The sequence below is a fragment of the Herpailurus yagouaroundi genome, unplaced genomic scaffold (assembly GCF_014898765.1).
Source record: "Herpailurus yagouaroundi ecotype Mexico unplaced genomic scaffold, PumYag 182, whole genome shotgun sequence".
NCBI classification, from domain to species: Eukaryota; Metazoa; Chordata; class Mammalia; order Carnivora; family Felidae; genus Herpailurus; species Herpailurus yagouaroundi.
In genome coordinates this window covers 22028845-22043619 of record NW_024412413.1, presented here as the reverse complement: position 1 = coordinate 22043619, position 14775 = coordinate 22028845, and the positions used below count along the sequence as shown (strand labels likewise).

Here is a 14775-nt window from a genome sequence, read left to right as displayed (position 1 = left end):
TTCTTCTTCTTCTTCTTCTTCTTCTTCTTCTTCTTCTTCTTCTTCTTCTTCTTCTTCTTCTTTATATAGTCCAAGGAATTGATAGCATTAGATATTTTCCCCAAGTACCATATGCTGGAATTTGATCATCAGAATTAAGTTATATAGAACATTTCCCAGGACTTAAGAATCTACTTGGTATTTGTAGTGAACTTTGATTTCCTTTTTTAAGGATTTTAATTAATCCCCAAATAGAAAAGTCAATTTAAACATAAAAGTTAAAATCATGGAGTAATAGATATAATTTACATCCTTTGTCAGTAATGAATTGCTCCCTATAGCAGTTTTCTGGGGTTTTTTTTTCCCATAGTTTTAATTACATACATTTTTCTTCCTGACTAGCAGAGCTTCTAACATTATCCTTGGCAGTCTTTTTGGCGCTCAGAATTGTGTGCATTTCCCAAGATTCAATCCAAGTTTTCTTACTTTTTATTCTCATTAATATTACTTAAATATTAACAATATCCTATAATAATTAACAAGAGATTAACTTCAATCTCTTTACAATAAATTTTACTGTACTTTACTATCCCCAAAGTACAATCAACTTTTGGTTTATTTTGATCACTGCCATCAAATACTGGTTTATTTAACCAATGTACTCCATAGATTATTTTCCTGCAAAATATTCAAGTTACCCTGTCTCTTCCAGCTCATCATGTTTTTTTTTTTAACATTTAATTTAGTCTATAATTTAAAATAAACAATGATAATGAAAAGGTCTCTATGTTACAGTTTTTTTAATATAGGGGGTACAAATGATCACAATATGCTTTATTATCTCACCACTGCAATACTTTTATGAAAGAGTTTTAGACGCACTATTATACAAGCAAGTCATTTCTTATTATGACACATCAATTCAGTAGTAGAATTCAAATTAGTACTCCCATAGGATTCAGTTGCTTTTGAATTATGAAAGATTGGGGTACAATGTCAGGCTTGGTTTTTCACAAAATTTCTGTCCTTAGGGCTACTGAATCTCAATTTCACATTCATGTTCTTTCTACTAGACTATATAACAGCAATTAAAAGGCATGAAATATGACACTAGCTCCAATGGAAACTCAGGTATGGTCATCATCTTGGTTTTGTTTTATCGTGTTGTGTTGTGATTTTGTTTCACTTCATATATAAGCAATGGGCCAAATTTGTATGATGTTCCTTTTCATAAACTTTATAAAGATCAAGTCAACTGATACATATGGCTCCTTTAGTGCTGTTTCTTTTTTTAAAGTTTATTTATTTATTTTGAGAGTGAGAGAGAAAGGGAGAGAGAGAACACAAGTGAGCAGGGGAGGGGCAGAGAAAGAGGGAGAGAGAGAATCCAAAGCAGGCTCTGCACTGTCAGCACAGAGCCTGATACAGGGCTCAAACTCACAAACCATGAGATCATGACCTGAGCCAAAACTAAGAGTTGGACGTTTAACCTAGTGAGCCATCCAGGCACCCCTTTACTTCTGTTTCTTAAATACATGTTTCTTAACTTGACTACACAAAGCTCTAATTATATTAAAATCAGAATTTGTTATGCAATCACAAAAGCAAACAGGTTATTTTTTGTTGTTGCATTAATTCCTTCCAAAAATATTTGTTTAGTATTACTAAACTGTAGATACCTTGGCAAGCAGTGTGATAGGAATAAGACTAATGAGACATTGTCCTTGTTCTCCAGGTGATTATAGAGTTGAAGTGGGAGAAGGATGGTGCATGAGGGAAGAAACAACCCAAGGATTATGCATTAGTGCAGTACTATACACTGATAAGGACTAATGTAAGTGGAAGCACAGAATATAAATGGTGAGTCTCTACTTTAGAAAGGGGATCAGGAAAGGCTTCCACAAGCAGGTGATTGATGGCTGAGTTGAATCTCAATGAAGCAGAGATGGTAGGCAGACAAAAGAGGATGGGGAGAAGAAAAATACAGACTGCATAAAGTTCATAATGGCTACAGTGCAGAGTATGTGAGGTAGTGGTAGGTACAAGCCATGAGATATTACAAGTTGCAGGGTCCAAATGATAAAGGGTTCTAATGCCATGTTAAGGAATTTGACTTTAGCTTGAATATTTTAAGGAACCACTGAATGATTTCTAAGCAAGAGGATTTGATTTCATGGTTGGGCGTGCATCTTAATAAACTCATTTTAGCAGTTTAGAAAATGGATTGGTCAGGGCTGGATTAGAGGAAGAGAGACTAATTAGGAAGACATTAAAGAGTTCCAGCCAAGACAAAGTGAGGTCCTGAGGTAAAGCAGTGACAACAGTGTTGGAGATAGCAGATGTTTTTAGGAGATGCTAATGAGGTTAGCTCTTTAGGTCTTGGCATCTGATTGGATGTGAAGGTTGATTTTAAGGAAGAAGTCTAGGGCGACTCACAGATTTCTGCTTGGGTAAATGCTGGAAGATAAGTTTGTGTGTGTGTCTGTGTGTGTGTGAGAAACAGAAATATACTAAGCCAGAAGTATACAAGATGCAAGATATACTATTGGGATTCAGTATAGACTGCTTAATATGTGGTTATGCAAATCTACATGAAATTTCCCTTTCTTTCTTTGAGCAGAATGCTATAATCTCACTGTAACATGGCTTCAAATAAAATAAATGGAGGGAGGGAGACAGGTGAATGGAAATTCCAAAGGGAAGGAACCATGGATCCGTGATCATCTAACTGCATTATTATTTGCTTCTTCAGAGCTGTCTATTGGTTATTATTAGCCAGCTTAAGGAAAAGTCATTGGGGGAGTTATTACCCAAAGCTCTCTGAGTATCTGAGATGATGAAAAATGAGAATCATTATATGTTAGTCATGCTTTAAGAATGGGATTATAAAACTCTGGCCTGTGGCCCCAATCTGACTTGCCTCTTGTTTCTGAAAATAAAGTTTTATTGGGACACGGCTATGTCCATTCATTAATTTATTGTCTATGGCTGTTCTCATGCTACAATGGCAGTGTTGAGAAGTTGTGACAGAGGCCAGAGTATTCACAACTCTTAAAATATTTACCATCTTGTCCTTTAGAGAAAACATTCATTGTTCTAAAGGATCATTTTGCACATCATTTTAGTGGTCAACAAAACCTTAAGTATAGCTTCCCAATTGTTTCCAAGCCTATGTGCATTTAGGTTGGGGGCATGTAACTAATTCTGACCAAATGACTATTAGTCTCTATCTCTCTTTTACTCTCCAGAAGATGTAGCTCTAAGATGGAGGGTCATTCACCTCACACTGGGTTTTAAGAGAAGTTGAAATAAATTTCCTTTAGGTTAAACTGCTGAGATTCTGGGTTTGTGTGTTGTGGCGGCTAGCATTACTTACCCTAACTAGCACAATGCAGTGGCTCAGAGAGGTTAAATAATTTATGCAAGATTACATAAGTAGTTAGCAGGAGGGCTTAGATTAGAAGGAGGTTTCATGTGTTCAAATCTAGAGACAATTGGATGGTGCCTCAAAGCACAAAAGACAGAGGTGGGATTAAAAAGACATCTATGTGGAAAATGAAATAACAGCAATGGGAAAAAAGAGTAAAAAGATGGTAGCACTATTAGAAACGGAGATTAAAGAGGATGAGACTAGAATATTCACACAAACTTAGATTTTAATACATTCCATTTTTCTAACTATTCTGATGGAATCTTGCTAAGCCATAACAGTACAAAAGAAAAGTGTTTTCACAAATTCACTGAAATTACAAATAAAATTTGCCAAGTTTCAATGTGTAAAATGAGTTTCACTTGTGTTCCCTATGGCTACTCCTCTAAAACATCGTCCCCATGTGGTCCAACACTTGTATCTCTACTTTCCAAAGGACTTGCTCCCACACATATTTACTTAACCAGAGCCAGCAAAGTACAGATCATGGGCCAAATCCAGGCTTCTATTTTTGTAAAGCCTGTGAGCTAAGGATGGCTTTTATATGTTTTTAATGGTTGAAAAAAACAACAAAAATAACATTAGTGACAGGTGAAAATTATATGAAGCTCAAATTTCAGGGTCTATAAATAAAGTTTTACTGGAACATATGAATGGCACACCCATTCATTTACATGTGGTCTATGGCTGTTTTCACACTATCATAGCAAGTTGAGTAGTTACAACAGAGATTTATGACCCACAAAGCCTGAACAATTTTATACTCTTTAACAGAAAAAGTTAGTGACCCCTTCTATAGACTGATTAGGAGATGTCTCTGAGGAGGTGAAATGGAACAGCTCCATAAATGACTGAAATAGTCACAGCCAGCTCCATAGAGTTGCTGGAAACAGTGGCAACATGAGCGATGCCCTTTGTTCTACAAAGCAGGGAAAAACAACATTTTCCTGTCTTCCATGGTCTTATTTGCTACTTAATATCTTATTCCCTTGGGCGTGGGGACATTCACAGGGTGAAAGCACATCCTCATAGGCACACAGGTGTTCTGCCCTGCACATCAGTGCATGCACCCAACCTCCATCCTCCTCACGCTCAAGGTCTCACTGCTGTATCAGCAATTACTAGCTTGGCCAGGAACACCAGGATTGGGGGAGCAGGTGGCTAAGAATCCCACCTAGTACAGTGGGATGATGGTAGGAGGTGGGAACACAGATGAGCCCAGGCTCCATTTTCCCACAGACTTCATTTACAAAACACAAATTCAGAGATAAAAATCAGTAAGAATTTTAGACAGCAACCCAAAAGCATTAAACTCTAAGCATGGGACCCTTCTTCATGTGGGGTCCCACATCCATGAAGCCAGTGCCATCTTAGTCCCTAAAAGAAAATGTGTAAATTTACTGATATAATGTACAGGATGGCATGAATTTCCTACACTTATTATGGATTCTCTTAATCAGAAACTATTATCATAAGAATATCTGTATGCTCTATAAAGATATAAATGGAATATAACATATTCTGATAGAACTTTAAAAATTTCATGGCATTTCTGCAACCCAGTTAGACGTGATTCACATATGAATTAAATGAGAACACATAATTCCTGACTAGGATGAGATTTAGGTAATGTGTACATTTACTTCCAAATATCCTCTAGATTGGAATCTAAGTTTCAAATATCCACTTTTATGTTTCCTCTTCTATTGTTAACTACTGTATGTTTTAAAAATCCACTTGCTTAGATCTAAGTGGATTTTAAATCATTTGAATGCACTTAATTATAAAGGAACCTCATCAACCTCCTAATAAAATGTCAAATAGGACTAGAGGGATACTCTGATGTCAGTACAAAGAAAAAGTAGTACTAGCAAAAGTCAGTGGTTATATTAAATCATCCAAGAAAAAGGAGCGTTCAAAATGAGTTCCCAAAGACAGCTGAATGTCAGTAAATTAGCAAGTGACATCAGTAGAAATATGTGGAAATGACAGACTTTCCAGACACTAGCCCATTGATAAATTATATCAATATGAAGCAAAGTCCTGTCAAGTCAGTGGTAATAAATTTAGGTGCCTTCTTAAATACTTTTTAAAATGAGGATGAGATGGGTGATAAAAATGGGAAGCTAGATCAGTAGTATTTTCTTTCAGTACTTTAATCAGTCTGAAATATTTTGTGTATATAATGAAAAATTTAATTCTAAGCATTTTCCCCAAATGATAACCTACTGTCTAACAGCATCATTTCTTCACTGATTTGAAATGTCACCTTTATCATATGCTAAATTTCCAAATATAAACTGGGCTTACATTTTTGGATTGAACTATGTTCCCATTGATCTACCTGTCTATTCCTATGCTAATACTACATTCTCATAATTACTATTTTGGCTCCTCCTCCTACTTCTAGAACTTTTAGTTAATGGATATTGGATCTCTTTGATCCCCTTTGTTTTATATTCTGGGAGTATTTTACAATTTGGTATTCTAAAGTACTTTTCATTAATCTGTTCAAAAAATACTACTGACCATCAGCTATGTGTTAGGCACTGTTCTAGGCTCTGGGGATATGTCAGTGAACAAATAAGGCACAAACTTTTAGTCATTTTACTATGTCTTTAGGTGTAACGATCCTGTTTAATTTTCAATAAATGGTTTTTTTCCAAGTATTCAATTTTAAAAGTAACCTCTTCTTTATGAGTTCATAACATCTCAAATCTTCTAAGGATATTGATTTTCAACTTTTTCAGTCATTAATTGTTTTCTCAAAGGTCATTTAATTGTTCATTTTCATCAAGTGTCTGGTGTTCTTCATCAACCATTTTGATTACCTAGGACACTACCCCATTTCTCTCTCCTGTTCCAATTCCCAAGGGAGGAGCTTCAGTGGACTCTTCCCCTTACTGAAATAGGTATTAACATCTGGTAGGAAAACAACAAAGTCAATTGTTCCATGTATAAGATGCTGAGGTTCGTCAGTTGCTGTGATTAATCTCTGTCTAAATCCAATGCCATCTGTCTTTATCTTTCAGAAGTTCTAAATGCTTCTGATAGTACCACTCACTGTTCTTCATTACTGCTATGGCTTTATTCTTATTTTTGTATCTATTTTACTATTTTAGTTGCATGTACAGAAAGAGAAGATGTAAAAAGTTGAGATCAGTTCACCTTCCTGAGTTAAAATTCTCATACTTCTCTGTGTTGATCACTTTTAAAACAGCAAAAAGAAAGGATCTGAGGGAGTACAGATAACTCAATAGGGGTAGAAATTATAAAACTTTTTATTACATATGTCATGCAAGTTGAAAACAATTTCTATTTTTTTCTTTTCAATTAAAGGAGTAAAAATTTTTAATGAGGTAAATGTTTTTATCATGGATACAATAATTAATATGATTAAGACTTATTCTAAAAATGTAGAGCTTCCTATCTTTAGGTACGCAAAATACCACTCTGCTGTACAGTTATGGCCAAACATAGAAAAAAAAAAGTATGACACTACAAAGGAGATAAAGTGGGTGTGTGTAAATACCAGGTGCTTAAGAGGAATATACATTCTTCTAGGAACTTGAGATTTGTTATCACATTTAAGCCTAGAATTTTGGTATTAGAAGTAGTTATTAACTCTTTCTGTTTTACAACGTATTTGAGATTTAGAGATAGTCTCACACTTAAAAAGTAGGAGAGCTGAAATTAAAACATGGTCTATGAAATTTCAGATTGATTGAATTTCCCCTAGGACATCATACTACATATAAAGCAAAAAAGAGTAAGCATAAAGTTACAAGTAAAGCCAAGAACCAAATAGCTCTCGAGTATCTCATCTTTACATCAATGAGCATTTTTCTACTCTGTCTATTGGAAGCATTTTTTTTAACAGTCATTGTTTTAAACAGTGTTGAAGAAAGGTACCAAATATACAACCTAAACTTACACCTAGAAGAGCTAGAAAAGGAGCAGCAAATAAAGCCCAAAGCCAGCAAAAAAGGGAAATAATAAAGATTAGAATGGAAACAAATGATATAGAAACAAACAAAAAATCAGCAGAACAGACCAATGAAACTAAACCCCTAGCAAGACTCATAAAGAAGAAAATACAGAGGACCCAAATAGATAAAATCATGAATTAAAGAGGAAAGATCACAACCAACCCTACAGAAATACAAATAATTACAAGAGAGTACTATGAAAAATTATATGCCAACATACTGGACAATTTGGAAGAAATGGACAAATTCTTAGACACCCACACACTACCAAAACTCAAACAAGAAGAAACAGAAAATTTGAATAGGCCCATACCAGCAAAGAAATTGAATCAGTTATCAAAATCTCCCAACAAATAAGAGTCTGGGGCCAGATGGATTCCCAGGGGAATTCTATCAGACGTTTAAAGAAGAGTTAGTACCTATTCTCAAACTGTTCAAAACATAGAAACAGAAGGAAAGCTTCCAAATTCATTCTATGAAGCCAGTATCATCTTGATTCCAAAACCAGACAAAGACCATACTAAAAAGGAAAATTACAGGCCAATATCCATGATGCACCTGGATGCAAAAATTCTCAACAAGATACTAAAAAAATCAAATTCAACAGTACATTAAAAGAATTACTCACCATGATCAAGTGGGATTTATTCCTGGGCTGCAGGGCTAGTTCAATATATGCCAGTAAATGATTGTGACACACCACATTAATAAAACAAAGGATAAGAACCATATGATCCTTTCAATAGATGCAAAAAAAGCATTTGACAAAATACAACATATTTCTTGATAAAAACCCTCAAGAGAGTAGGGATAGAAGGAACATGCCTCAAGATCATAAAAGCCATATATGAAAGGCCCACCACAGCTAATATCATCCTCAATGAGGAAAAACTGAGAGCTTTTACCCTAAGGTCAGGAACATGACAACAAAGTCCACTCTCCCCACTATTGTTCAACATAGTACTGGAAGTCCTACACTCAGCAATCAGACAACAAAAAGAAATAAAAGTCATACAAATTGGCAAAGAAGAAGTCAAACTTTCACTCTTAGCAGATGACATGATACTCTACATAGAAAACCTGAAAGACCACCAAAAAACTGCTAGAACTGATACATGAATTTGGCAAAGTCATGAGATATAAAAATCAACATACAGAAATCAGTTGCATTTCTATACACCAATAATGAAGCAGCAGAAAGAGAAATCAAGGAATTGATCCCATTTACAACTGCACCAAAACCCATAAGATACCTAGGAAAAAACCTAACCAAAGAGGTAAAAGATCTGTACGCTGAAAACTATAGAAGACTTATGAAGGAAATTGAAGACACAAAGAAGTGGAAAAACAGTCCATGTTTATGGTTGGAAGAACAAAGTTAAAATGTCTATACTACCCAAAGGAATCTACACATTCAATGCAATCCCTATTGCGTTGAAGGGATCCCAATGTAAGAATCCCAATGCATTCTTCACAGAGCTAGAACAAACAATCCTAAAATTTGTATGTAACCACAAAAGGCCCAGAATAGCCGAAGTAACATTTAAAAAGAAAACCAAAGCTGGAGGCATCACAATTCTGGACTTAAAGTTGTATTACAAAGCTATAATCATCAGGACAGTATGGTACCGGCACAAAAGCAGACACATAGATCAATGGAAATAGAATAGAGAACCCAGAAATGGACCCACAAATATATGGCCAACTAATGTTTGACAAAGCAAGAAAGAATATGCAATGGAAAAAAGGCAGCCTCTCACCAAATGGTGCTGGGAAAAAAGCACAGCGTCATGCAGAAGAATGAACCTGGACCACTTTCTTACACCATACGCAAAAGTAAGTTCAAAATTAATGAAAGACCTAAATGTAAGACAGGAAACCATAAAAATCCTAGAGAAGGAAACAGGCAGCAACTTCTTATTATACATGTCTCTGGAGGGAAGGGAAATAAAAGCAAAAATGAACTAATGGGACCTCATCAATAAAAAGCTTCTGCACAGCCAAGGAAATAATCAGCAAAACTAAAAGGCAACTGACAGAATGGGAGAAGATATTTGCAAATGACACGTCAGATAAAGGGTTAGTATCCAAAATCTATAAAGGACTTATCAAACTCAACAGCCAAAAAACAAATAACCCAGTTAAGAAACGGGCAGAAGACATGAATAGACACTTTTCCAAAGAAGACATCCAGATGGCTAATAGACACATGAAAAGATTCTCACCATTACTCATTATCAGAAAAATACAAATCAAAACTACAATGAGATATTACCTCACAACTGTCAGAATGACTAAAATTAACAACTGAGGAAACATAGATGCTGGTGAGGATGCAGAGAAAGGGGAACCTTTTTGCACTGTTGGTGGGAATGCATACTGGTGCAGCCACTCTGGGAAACAGTATGGAGGTTCCTCAAAAAATTAAAATAGAACCACCTATGGCCCAGCAATTGCACTACTAGGTATTTATCCAAAGGCTACTAAAATGCTGATTTGAAGGGGCACATTCACCCCAATGTTTATAGCAGCACTATTGACAATAGCTAAATTATGGAAGGAGCCCAAATGTCCATCAACTAATGAATGGATAAAGATGTGGTATATAAACACAATATAATACTACTCAGCCACCAAAAAGAATGAAATCTTGCTATTTACAATGTGGATAGAACTAGAGTGTATTATGCTAAGTGAAATAAATCAGGTAGAGAAAGACAAATATCATAGGATTTTACTTATATGTGGAATTTAAGAAACACAACAAATGAACATGGGGGAAGGGAAGGAAAAATAAGATAAAAACAGAGAGGGAGGCAAACATTAAGCGACTCTTAAATACAGAGAACAAACTGAGGGTTGCTGGAGGGGAGTTGGGTAGGGGGATGGGATAAATGGGTGATGGGCATGAAGGAGAGCATTTATGATGAACTCTGAGTGTTGTTATATGTAAGTGATGAATCACTGAGTTCTACCACTGAAACCAATATTACACTGTATGTTCACTAACTTGAACTTAAACTAATTTTTACAAATGAAAAATAAAGAGTGTTGGAGAAAATTCAGATGGGTGGAAAAGAGGAACAAATAGAATCTAACTCTGCTATATATTAAACTCTTACAGTCACTAGGTGTTTAATTAAAAGAAAGGCAGAAATTAAAAAAATTATGTTTTCTACTTTTACCACTTCATTTTATTTCATTTTTACATGGAGATATTTGCCTATGGATTAATATATAAATTCATCTTGTATTAAAAGATACACATTTATAAAACTCTCAGTATATTCCTAGTAGCATATATAGGAATGAGTCTAAGACTTTTAAAATGGAAAATCTATAATATAGATTTCTCCATATGAGCTAGTTTCTTCACACAAGTTATTCAAACATTAACTGGAAAGACTACATATAGCCATGAGAGAATAATAAAGGCTGTGGCTTTTATTCTAGTTTTATTTGATAAAAGAGTTAAATAGCTCTGGACCCAAGGAAGATATTGAAGAACAGGAGAGCCTTTGACTGCCAGACTATGAAGATAATTCTTGTAGACCCTTCTCCCAGAAATAAGCTACTTACAACTACCTTGCAAAACAGTATTTTTTAAATTAGGCATTTCAAATATTTATGCATTAATATTTCAGAGATGCTTAAGTAAAATTCAAATGTGTGTAAAATTAAAAACAAGACTAGATTTATTTCCTACATTTAGGTTCTTTAAATAAAATTAAATAATTTGTTTTAGTTTAAGAGCAGAAGGAATTAATTATACAAAGGGTTATAGAATATATGTTCTCAGCAGCCAAGACAGGAAGTTCTTATCACTGTGTGGGTGAAAGAAAGAAATTTTTACAAATTAAGGTGCAAGTTGCCATTTTATTTATTTTTTTTACAACTTAACATTTGTAATTAAATTTTTTTTTGGAAATAATTGTTGATTCACGTGAAGTTGTGAAAAATAATACAGAGAAATCCTGTGCTCTTTTTGTAGTTTTCTTAATGGTATATCATCTTACTAACCTACAGTACAACATCACAACCAGGATATTGACACTGATACAGCCAAGAAACGTAATAATTCCATTCCACAAGGATCCCTCTAATTGCCCTTTAATAGTTACACCTACTTGTCTCCTGTCTCTACTTCTTCCTTAACTCCTGTCAACCACTAATCTGTTCTCTTATTTCTATAATTATGTCATGTCAAAAATTATATAAGATAAGTAGATATATGATAAATAGAATCATACAGTATGCAATTTTTGGAATTGCTTTTCTCAGCATAATTCTCTGGGGATTCATCCAAGCTATTACGTGTATCAATAGCTTGTTCCTTTTTATGCTGGGTAGTATTCAACGGTATGAATGTACCACAGTTCACTTAAACATTCAGCTATTGAAGGACATCTAGATTGTTTCCATTTTTCAGCTATTAGGAATAATGCTTCTGTAAATATTTGTGTACAGGTTTTTTGGTGAACTTAAATTTTAATTTAGTTGGGATAAATTCTCGGGAGTACAAATGCTGGGTGATATGGTAGTAAAGCATTTAATATTTTAAAAAACTGCCAACTGTTTTCAGATTTGCGGTACCATGTTACATTTCCACCAGCAATGTATGAGCTTCTCCATGTCCTGGCTAACATTTGATGCAGTCACTAATTTTTATTTTAGCCATTCTCATAGATGTGTAGTGATATTTCATTGTGGTTTTCATTTGTATTTCCCTAATTGTTAGTAATGTCAAAAATCTTTTCATTTGCTCATTTTCCATTGTATATCGTCTGCAGTGAAATGTTTCTTCATGGCTTTTGTCCATTTTTTAATTGGATTATTTGTTTTTATACTGTTTATAATGTTCTTTACATGTTCTAGATATTCGTTCTTTATCAGGGTGTGGCTTACAAATATTTTCTTCAGTCTGCACTTGTCTTTCCATTTCTTAACAGAGTTTTTCACAGAGCAAGCATTTTTAATTTTGATGAAGTACAACTTATCAATTTTTACTTTTATAGATCATGGTTCTGGTGTCAAGTATAAGAACTCTTTGCCTAGCTCTAGATCCTGAAGATTTTCTTCTATGTTTTTTTTTTTTTCTAAAAGTTTTATAGTTTAACATTTTACATTTAAGTTGGTTATCCATTTGAGTTAATTTTTGTAAAAGGTGTGAGACTCAGGCCAAATTTCATTTTTTGGCTTCAGGCCAAATTTCATTTTTTGGCTTATGTATCCCCAATTACTCTAGCACCATTTGTTGTGAAGGCTATCTTTCCTCCATTGAATTGCTTTTGCAACTTTGTCAAACAATAATTGAGTATACTTATGTGAGTGTATTTCCAGGTTCTCTCTTCTGTACCATTGATCTATGTGTCTATCCCCCTGCTAATAATACCATACACTCTTCAGTATTGTAACTATAAATCTTAAAATTAGGTAGACTAATTCTTCCCAGTTTATTATCTTCCAAAATTGTTTTAGTTATCGTAGTTCCATTACATTTACATATATATTCAAGAATAATCTTAACTATGTCTTCAAAAAATCTTGCTTGGATTTTGACAGGAATTATATTAAACTTGTGCGTCAATTTGGAAAGAATTTACATCTTTACTACACTGAGACTTCTAATTCATGAATACTATCTTTCCACTAACATTTTTTTCTATTTCTCTCACCAATATTTTGCACTTTCCAGTATACAAGTCCATACAAGTCCTTTATGTTAGATTTAGATCTAAGTATTTCTTTTAATTTTCTGTGTGTGATTATAAATGGTATTGTATTTTTAATTTTATTGTCTACATGTTCATTGCTAGTTCTTGGAAATACAATTGCTTTTAAAAAATTTTTTTAATCTTTATTTATTTTTGAGAGAGAGAGTGTGAGCAGGGGAGGAGCAGAGAGAGAGGGAGACACAGAATCCGAAGCAGGCTCCAGGCCCTGAGCTGTCAGCACAGAGCCCAACGCAGGGCTCGAACTCACGAGAGACCATGACCTGAGCCCAAGTCGGATGCTCAGCCAACTCAGCCACCCAGGCGCCCCAATACCACTGCTTTTTTAATGTTTATTTCGCATGTTGTGACCTTGCTGAATTTACTTATTAGTTATAGGAAGTTGTTGTTGTTGTTGTTTGTAGATTTGTTGGTATCTCCTATATGGACAATCATGTCGTCTACAAACAGGAACAGTTTTTTTCTTCCTTTCCAATCTGTATACTTTTATTTCCTTTTTTCCCCTTATTGTACAATCTAGAACTTCTCATACTGTGCTGAATAATAGTGGTGAAGAGATCAGACATCTTTACTTTGTTTCCAATCTTAGGAGGAACACATTCAAATTTTCACCATTAACTATTATGTCAGGAGGAGAGGGAAGATGGTGGCGTAGGAGGACGCTGGGCTCACCGCGCGTCCTGCTGATCACTTAGATTCCACCTACACCTGCCTAAATAACCCAGAAAACCACCAGAGGATTAGCAGAACGGAGTCGCCGGAGCCAAGCGCAGACGAGAGGCCCACGGAAGAGGGTAGGAAGGGCGGCGAGGCGGTGCCCGCTCCACGGACTGGTGGGAGGGAGCCGGGGCGGAGGGGCGGCTCGCCGGCCAAGCAGAGCCCCCCAGTCTGGCTTGCAAAAAGCGGAGGGGCCTGACAGACTGTGTTCCGACAGCAAGCTCGACTTAGTGGCTGGGAGGTCATAAGTTAACAGCTCTGCTCAGAAAGCGGGAAGGCTGGAGGACAAAGGGAAGGAGAGCTGCTGAGCCCCCTGACGACAGAGCTCAGTTTGGTGGGGAACAAAGGCGCTCGCCAGCGCCATCTCCCCCGCCCATCCCCCAGCCAAAATCCCAAAGAGAACCAGTTCCTGCCAGGGAACTTGCTCGCTCCGCGCAAACACCCAACTCGGCGCTTCTGCGGAGCCAAACCTCCGGCAGCGGATCTGACTCCCTCCTGCTGCCACAGGGCCCCTCCTGAAGTCGATCACTTAAGGAGAAGCAAGCTAAGCCTGCCCCTCCTGCCCCTGTGCACCTTGCCTACCCACCCCAGCTAAGACGCCAGATCCCCAGCATCACAAGCCTGGCAGTGTGCAAGTAGCCCAGACAGGCCACCCCACCCCACAGTGAATCCCGTCCCTAGGAGAGGGGAAGAGAAGGCACGCACCAGTCTGACTGTGGCCCCAGCGGTGGGCTGGGGGCAGACATCAGGTCTGACTGCGGCTCCGCCCACCAACTCCAGTTATACACCACAGCACAGGGGAAGTGCCCTGCAGGTCCTCACCACGCCAGGGACTATCCAAAATGACCAAGCGGAAGAATTCCCCTCAGAAGAATCTCCGGGAAATAACAACAGCTAATGAGCTGATCAAAAAGGATTTAAATAATAT

At 36.3% G+C, this 14775-nt stretch overlaps 1 protein-coding gene across 8 annotated transcripts in view; it reads right to left on the bottom strand.

Annotated features, from left to right (window-relative positions):
- The window catches only part of ANKS1B (ankyrin repeat and sterile alpha motif domain containing 1B), a 909382-nt gene that overhangs the window by 600310 nt on the left and 294297 nt on the right, over nt 1-14775 (bottom strand). The window lies entirely within an intron of this gene.